Below are 9,487 nucleotides of genomic sequence, written 5' to 3' on the forward strand. Positions count from 1 at the left end.
CTACTACTGTAACACCTGAAAGCTTGCCTCTGTATATCCCAAGCATGCAGGTGGTCCAATAAAATATATCACCCACATGAATTCTATCCATCAGTCACTTTAGCAGCTAATTCTTGAAGTTTTATCAAGAAGTTTCAGAAAACTGTAACTGTGGCATCACAGCATTTTCATCTGCTACCAAAACAGTATATGTTGGAATGGACAGTTCATTAGTGCTAATTACTAATTAACTGTAATCCTACAAACACTCATACGTGGACTATTCTGTATTTGCAGGATGTTTTTAGTGTTTGCAGGGTTAGGGGATAAAATAATTTCCAGAAAAAGGCCCATGACAAGTATTAACAGTAAAATATTATACTAATAATGGACTTCATTTTCATTCACTCAGAGTCTTGTCTTTGCTTTGAAGTATATGACTTGGAAATAATATGCATGCTATTCACTTCTAAATATTATTGTGCTTAATTATAAATACTGCTTAGTTTTGGGTAGCATAGGGAATTAATCATACTACTAGTACAAGAAAGTAAGTAAAAGACAATGTTTTTTCTCTCCTAAAAATGTGAAAAGGGTGAGGTTGGAACCAGAGGAGTTCAAAGCTGAATAATGTCTTATTTATTGCTTGTGTATTTAGATTCTGGAATCCGTCTAATTATACACACTTAGCATTAGACCAGAAATGTAATTAGAAATGTTGTTAAACTTTTAATGGTTAATTAAGCTGCTGAATTAATAGCCACCAACTGATTAGTATTTTAGAAAAAAACTTGCTTGCTTTGCTGAAGCTGAAAATCTCATTAATAAAAATCTTACTGTTAGTCTTACAGAGGTGTTTGCCCAGGCAGAAAGAAGCGCACACATTGTACATCAATGCTGCATCTCTCCTGTTTTGGGTTAAGCATTTTAACAGCAGCACTGGAAAAAAGGCAATGTGTCACCATGGCAACTAGGACATCTTGTTTTAGAATATACATTACAAAAAGGTACATAGAGTAGATAGAATAAAATTAGTCACACAGAAAAATATTGATTTCTGAGAAAAACAAACAGAACACAAACCAAATTACCATACGAAGGGGTTGCAATTTTCTTTTGAAGACAATGACATGGAAATTGCTATTTATCTTTTTTTACAATGACTGTCTATTTTCTAGTAAAATGTTCCTTACTTAGTAAGCTCAAATGTATTTCCTCAGACTACCTTTTTCCTTGGAGAGAAGGCACCACCTCTTCTCCTATTTCAATATCTTTCTAAAACTCACTGTGTTAAGGGATTAAGCTCATCAAAGAGGTGAGTGAAACCAAGTATTAGAAACAATCAGAAAACCCTCAGATCCATCAGTCTTTTCACCAAACCCAGGGAGGGAGCAGATCAACACCTGATGTAAATTCTCATACTCTAATTGAGTTAGTAGGGCTCTGAACCAGCTGATGATCTTCTCCAAGGTGTTCTTCATTTCCAGTATAGCAGGATTTATTTGAAGTAGGTGGAGCCTCAATTTTGTATTTTGCATGATGGTACTGAATTAATTGGTGCTTAACAAAATAATAAAATAATTGATGACTCAGGCTCACAATCTGCATCTTCCGGTATATCAAAACAATTCAACCACACAGCCTTATGTCTCCAACTTTATGTTCCACTAAAAGCTCATCTTATGACTAAGTGTAATCAGTAAGTGATATGTCAGCTATGCTTTTTTCATGTCTGCTAATGTATACATTTCATAGGCCAGACTGAAATAGTATATTTATCTATCTACAAAATTAAAAGTTTTAAAGCTGATTGTCTCTAAATAATAGTCAGAAAATGCAATAGGAGTAATTTCCAGCAAACTGGAGGAGATGAATTGACTGAATCCACAGAAAACTTAACTTTATAAAAATCCATTCACATCCACACCTGCAACTCATAAGGAAACTTGGGCTCAGGTGACTTGTTTGAAGTAAGATGTGAATTGCTCCAAGTAAAAATCTGTAAGACTGTAACTATATTCAGCTGGTTACCAGGTTGGGTGGGAACAAGCCCATGTTTATTATTTCCAGTGGGATCTTATGCACTTAGACTGATTTAGGAAAAAAGAGAAAGGTCTGTGATGAACAAATGACACATGTATATAACTACACATTCATTTTGTTATTTGGTCATGACACTTTAGGTACACATACTGCTTTTTAGAGACATAAAAGACTTGTTTTTTTTCCTGAGACCTCTGGAATCTAGCTGTAAGCCATTTTTAAGTTTAGGACTCAATCCAGATGCTTTAAACAGAAATATATTTTTCTATGAAGTATGCTCTATTAAGTGAGTTATGCTCTTTCCTTTTAGTGTGCGAGCCTTTGTTCAGGCTTGCTGCTGAACAAGGCTTTAGATGTTTTATAACAAGATGACATTTTCCTTTCTATATCTGCAGAAACAATATCCCATTCATACTAACCTCCAACTCAATGTTTTTTTGTGGAACAGTGTTGAAAATGGTTTATCTTTCAGAGTGTTGTTGAAAAATAATTTGAATTCTTCTTTTGCTTCTTGCTGCCGATTGTCATCTCTGGATAGCTAAGGCTTAGGGAAAGCCAGAAAGGCCATCTGTCTGGAAGAATAAAAAAGCCTACTTATTTTACTCATTTCCTGGCCAAAATGAAGAGCTGAAACTGAAATAAGGTTTTCAAGTAAGAAAAATGCTTAGACTGGCTTAAGCCAGATTTAAAGGTAATTCCAGAAACATGATAGATGAAGGGTAACTGGAAAAGAATGTTCTTAATTCAACATAAATACAGCTAATATGGGGCATCTTTCTATTTCTTTTGACAGAAGATATTTTGTTCATTTAAAAAATCTTTGACTTGCTTTCCCAAATGAATGTATACAATCAGCTGAAGTAAAATCCAGTCTAGCAATTGAAAAGGTCAAATTAGGCTGAAAAACTCTGACTTGAAATGCCAAACCTTTTTTAGCTTTACTCCTTTTATCAATGCCTAGATTATCTTGTGCTACAGAAAAGCCCCATGGCAAGGTTCATTTAGTTTGAATGTGGGGCTCAGGATGCTTGCCCAAGGCACAGTGCAGAGTATAAAAGTGTAGAGCGTACAGTGTTAGTAGTGTATGAACGTGTTCACAAGGAAGTTCCTACTCCATTTACACGGGGCAAACTTAACTTTTTCTCCCAGGCAGAAGTGTAGGGATGCACCCAGGGCAAAGCAGAAGCAGCAACTTCCAGTAGCTTCAGCATTTGCAATTGGGAACACAGATGTCATGTAGGGCTGTGCGAAGCTTCGGTAGCCGATTCGATTCGGAGATTTGGCCCAATTCAGCAGCCAAATCTCAGAATCCAAATTGAATCAGGAGACTCATTAAAATATGGAAATCGAATTGGAAGCCTCCAAATCAATTCAGAGAGATTTGGTGCCGATTCAGAGATTCAGCCATAGACTATACAGGCAGCAGTCCTCGATGACGCGGGACACAGCTGCGTCCAGCTGGTAAGTCTGTTGTGGAGGGCGGAGGGGGGAGGGAAGGGGCATGGAGGGATGCAGATCAATGCCCCCACAGAAAGGAAGGGATTGGGGCTGGGACAAGCTGCCCAACTGGGGTGGTGGGGCACAGGACTTAGGGAGGGGGGCTCCTGCCACTGCATGCTGCCATGCACCACTACTCCAGGAGCTGCTCTTTCTGTGGCTTCTTCGGCGGCTCTTGCTTCTGGTCCAGGAGGGCATGGGAGTGAGCATGTGCCCCCGGATCTGCGTGGGGCGGGCTGAGCTGGGCTGGGCCCCAGCTGCCTGCTGCCGGGCTGCACTCCACAGGGTGGGTGGAGATAGGGCTGTGCTCCCAGCAGCAAGCCCCCACTGCCGGGCTGCATACTGTGGGGCAGGCGGAGCCAGGGCTCTCTCTCTCCAAGAGACTGAGGAACTACCTCACTGGTGTTCTATATGGCAAACAAGAACAGATCAACACCAGATTTGCAGAACTAACAAACAGCACACAGAGCCATCCAGATATAACAGGCACTTACCAAGAGGAGATCTCTGCATCCAGCCATGAAGCCTAATCACAAACACCTTTGCTCCTTAAAGAAGATGAAGAAAGCAAAACTCTCTAAACTTGCATGCTCCAGCAACAACCCTACAAACCGCAGTAGTATTATCAACCTATCCAACCACAACCTCAGCCTGGCTGTGGTGTCCACACTATTCCAGTCTTTGGGCCCCTATACATGTGACAGACCTCTGCTCCGAAGTGTGCTAATTAGCAAGCATCAGAACAGACTCGATTAATCAAGCCTGCTGCAAGCCTGCTGGAGCATGCTAATTAGCGCAGCAGCAGCCTCCATATCACATGTATTCAGTGTCCCCCTTTTTCAAAATTGAATGAGCTTTAGTTAAAGCATCCCTGCTGCCATTTCAAAGTGCAGGACACTGAATACATGTGACGCTGTAGGCACTTTAATTAAAGCACCTCCCTCCCTACGGAGCACATGTATAGACATTGTTCCTGCCCCACAACACAACTCAATAAGGTGTAGCTGTATGGAGACCTTTTCTCTACTGTCTAAGTCTAAGGACATATTTCCATGACACTGAGCCAGACAATGATCTACTTACCACAGACCTGACCCAAGTTCCTGGAGTCTACCTGAGGACCATAGCCTCACTTGGAATTGTAGATAAACTGTTTCTGCCTCCAAGCCTATTGAGAGACTGCCAAAAAATAACACACAGGACAACCTCAGTGTTGCAGAATGGAGAGCTATACTCAGCATTAAAAGCAACACTGGTACCATCATATAACAGGCTGATAAGGGATGTGTCACTGCTGTCATGGACAAACGGCATACATACAGGAAGCTGAAACACAACTTTCCAACAGCTCTGCCCAAGGACCCTGTGGCACAATACCAGAAGCAATTAAATGAACTTTCAAAAAAGCTACTTCTGGAAACAAAGGAGAGCATTAATTATTCCACCTCTCAGGAGTCCAGAACCTACAGTTTTTACTTATTACCCGAGATCCACAAACCTGGCACATCCCATTGTTTCTGATGTGGCACCATCAGAGAGAGTTTCTAGTTACATTGACTCAATGGGCAACAAAAATGGTGAGGGGGCTGGGGTACATGACTTATGAGGAAAGACTGAGGGAACTGGGCTTATTTAGTCTAGAGGAGACTGAAAGGGGACTTAATAACAGCCTTCAACTACCTGAAGGGGGGTTCAAAGTGGATGGAGCAAGACTGTTCTCGGTGGCAGCCGATGACAGAACAAGGAGAAACAGTCTCCTAAAGGAGGTTTAGGGTAGATATTGGAAGAATTTTCTCACTAGTAGGGTAGAAAAACACTGGAACAGGTTACCCAGAGAGGTGGTGGAAGCTCCATCCTTGGAGGTTTTCAAAACCCAGCTAGACAAAGCTTTGTCTGGGATGAACCAGTTAGGAAAGATCCTGCTTTGAGCAGGGGGTTGGACTAAATGACCTCCTGAGGTCCCTTCCAAACCTAATTTTCCATGATTCTATGATTTTATTATCCTATCCCTATATGCCACAGGAGCTGCCAGTTATTTAAAAGATATCACAGATTTCCTAAATGAACTAGTTTTCTTTGACAAGCTTCCAGCTCCCACTAATGTCACATCTCTGTACACCAACATCCCCCACAAGGACAGATTCCAAGCCATAGGGAACATTAACCCTGATGATGACACTGCTTCTGTTTCACTCTCCTGCTCTGGCTTCACAAACAACTATTTCAGATTTGGGGACTCATCATGCCCACAAATAAATGGCACTACCAGAGGTACACTTATGACCCCCACCATGCCAAATATTTATGACAGACCTTGGAGCCTTTGTCTGAAGCTGACCTCTCATTCCCTTGGTACACCTAAAGTACGTTGATGAAATCTTCATCATCTGAATGCATGAGAAGGACTCTCTAGAGAAATTCCACAAGGACTTCAATAACTTCCTCCCATCCAGCAAACTGACTGGAATACTCCACCTAGCAAATTCATTTCTTGAACATCACTGTGAAAGTTTGCAATGGCCATATCACCACCATGCTGTATCAGAAACCAACTGGCTGCTACCACAACCTCCACACTAGCAGCTCTCATCCTAAGCACACCACTAGATCCATCTCTACAGACAAACTCTACCTTACAGTTATATCTGCTCTGATCCCATTGACTGGGATACACACTTCAAGGCTCTGGAGCAGGGATTCCTACACTAACAATACAATCCTAAAAACATAGCTGTTTAAATTAACAGAGCCAGACTCAGGGTCCACTCTGACCCGCAACGATATCAACCCTAAGATGAGGACAAAAAACCCCCAACAGTTCTCACCTACAGCCCCCAGTTTGAACACCTTAGAAACATCATTAATGACCTCCAACCCCTACATTTCAAGGTAGCCACTGAGGACAAACCTGTCCTTGCTTAGATATGATGCCCCAAGCTCAGACACGGTCTCTCCAGCAACAGAGTATCTAACTCCTGTTCTCACCAAGGCACTAGACTTTGCTCTGGATCCAGATGCCAGCTGTGCCTACTCATCAACACAGACATCATTATCACTGGATCAGATGATGTGGATTATAACGTACAAAGTTCACATCATCTGCTTACAGTCCCCCTCTGTCATTTACATTGGACAGATGGGGCAATCCCTACTTGTAGGAACAAATGAACTCCAATCTGACATCAATTCCAGAAGGACACAAGCATGTGTCAGAACCCTTTAACCTCCCTGGATATTACAATGCTGACCTCTTAGACATAACACTTAAAAAAACAAACATTGGAAATTGTAGAACAAGCAATCAGCCACAAAGTTTTTTGTGGTCTATAGTCTAAACCAAAACTACAGATTCTTATCCCATTGCCTGAATTAGCTTTTATAGCCCCAATGGCCCTCAATAGGTTAACAGCTTGGTTTTTCTGTCGTACACACCTTGCCTCTTTCAGCAGTGCCCTCTTCTTTTTCCTCTCTCTTCCCTACACTTGGTTTCCTGAAGTCCCTCCATTGCATCTGATGAAGTAAAGCCATTGCTTACAAAAGCTTAGGCATCTCTGATTTAGTTAGTTCATAAGGTACAAATCTAACCTGACCTCTGTCTTATGTAGATATCCTGTTGGAAATGAGGCATGCCACCAGGCTCAGCAGTCACAAGTTCATTATTTGGTACCATCCTGCTTCACTAGACCACATTTCCTAACCCCTTTACAGCCTCGTCGAGGTTCTGAACTGGAACTCTTCCAGGTCAGACAGACCACAGGTAGGACTGTACTTCACTGTCCACTGTGCTGTTTTTCTGTATTTTTTTTAAATAAAGGCATGCCACTGTCATAGTGCTCAAACTTCATCCGGGATGACAGGGGACAAGCCTTCCATGTGGTAAAGGTACACAATGTTAGAGCTTCCAAAATTCGATGAAGCATGCCGTTAGGGAGAGAAGCAGGAGCTAAGTTTTAACATAGAGAGCCCTAGACATGGTCATTTGCCCAGTGTTAGCCTACAAGCTATAGGATTAATTTTAGGTGGGGCACTAGAATTCAAATAAAAAGATGTCCTTCCTAGTGTTAGTGATATGCAATAAGGATGTGACTCCCTGTTTCCTGTCCCTGTCAGACAAAATTAGGAGTGGTTTGGCAGATCTTTTTGAGGCCTGACATCAATTTCAGAAAGACAAGCCTGTATCAGAACACTTTTACCTCCCATCACTGACCTCAGACTAGCTGTTATTATACAACAAAACTGTAAAAACTCAAATGGGAAACTGCAGAACAAGAAACCACCCACAAACTATCCCAGCTCCATGGCCCAATCTAGCCCAGAGGGCCATGCTATCTGACTTGCTAGACTCCCCACAGGTTCGGAAATTTGACAGCAGGGGAGCAGCAATTAATGCTGCCACTGATCTGCCACCACCAAAGTTCTGAAGCGGTGGGAGCCTGGAGTTGGATGACAGGGCTCCACACAGGCTGGATCTGGCCCCTGGGCTAGGGGTTGAGTACCCCTGAACTTATACACTCCTTTCTTACCCAAATCATGTCTTTTTTGTGTGTTTATTTCACAACCAATCCAGGAAACCTCTTGACACTGATTATCAGCTAGGGTCTAGGACATTAATGGAAAGCAAGTTGTACAGCTATTAGACCCACAAATCTAAAGGGCTATGTGGGGGTGGGGTCTCTTGCCCACCAAATCCAGCCCTACGGACAGCATCAGTGTCAACTGTCGGGGGGGGGGCATGTGCACCCCCTACCAGTCATCTATGTAATGTCCCCAACAGCACTCGATGCCCCAGATTTTGGTGGTGGGCCCCGCCCCAGTTTGCAGATCATACATTTGAAACCTCTGCTTTGCATCATAATCCCTTCCAAATGGAGGTGGAACAGATTAGGTAGCTGATCCTATAGCAATCCAAATATTACTATAGTTGATCCTACATACTTAAAGTGCATCCTATAGGTGATCCAAATATTCCTATAGTTAAATTTACTGATGAAAAACATTAGAGAAAATTTACAGTACAACTTTATGTGTTTACCATAACGTCTTGCAAGAAAGAATTACCTCTTAGAACAGGGTATGTATCAAATGCAAGCCACCATGAGATTTTGCAGTGAGTACCAATCACAAGTGTCTTAGTGAGCTGGGCCTAAACTAGCATCAGCTGATCATTCTGAAGAACAACAATCTAATGCCAGAAAAATCTCGGTTCAGGAGCAAAAGAGGTAAACATTTTTTTTTTTTTTATAGTTAGTAAAAATATTTCCTGTTCAGAAGCTAACTTGATACAAACTTTTGTGCTAAATTTAAATAGCAGTCAAGCCACAGTGAAAATGATAAATTAGAAGAAAACATAGGTAAACAACATACTCTTTAGTGATCACAAATAAAAACAAATAATTCCTATTGGAACTGGTCTGATAATCAGTTGGCTCTGTTGGACACACGGGTTCATGGGGTTGACAAATTGAGCCTTTTTCTATTTTAATAACTTAAATAGCCCACTAAAGATGCAGTTTCTCAACAGCTTGGCTTAAAGTCCTGCTGACATTTTGCAGAACATGTTTAGAACAAATCTGTCTCATGTTTTCTGGATTTCTCTTAATGCACTCGCTCTTATGAAAGATATTTTCACGAAAACAGTATTGGTTCCTTACATATCCAGCTGCTTCTGCTGACTGTTCTCTTCCTGATATCTCTTAGTAGCTCATAGCTTCTTAAAAGTATGATGCCTCAGAGATTAAAGTCTAGTCCACATTCAAATATTTGTCAGTATAGCTCAGGGGTTTTTAACCGGGGTATGCGGAGAAGCCGGTAGCACTTCCCCTTCCCCCTTCCTCCCATCAACTGGCTGCTGGCACAGTGTTCCCACTAAGCTGTGCGCCTGCGCAGCCACGCACAATAAAAAAATTGCAACAGGGACCTGCAAGCACCTACCTGCCGGCCGCAGCACAGGAGGTAACCAATTGTGGGG

This window comes from Alligator mississippiensis, chromosome 5 (genome assembly GCF_030867095.1).
Source record: "Alligator mississippiensis isolate rAllMis1 chromosome 5, rAllMis1, whole genome shotgun sequence".
Taxonomy (NCBI): domain Eukaryota; kingdom Metazoa; phylum Chordata; order Crocodylia; family Alligatoridae; genus Alligator; species Alligator mississippiensis.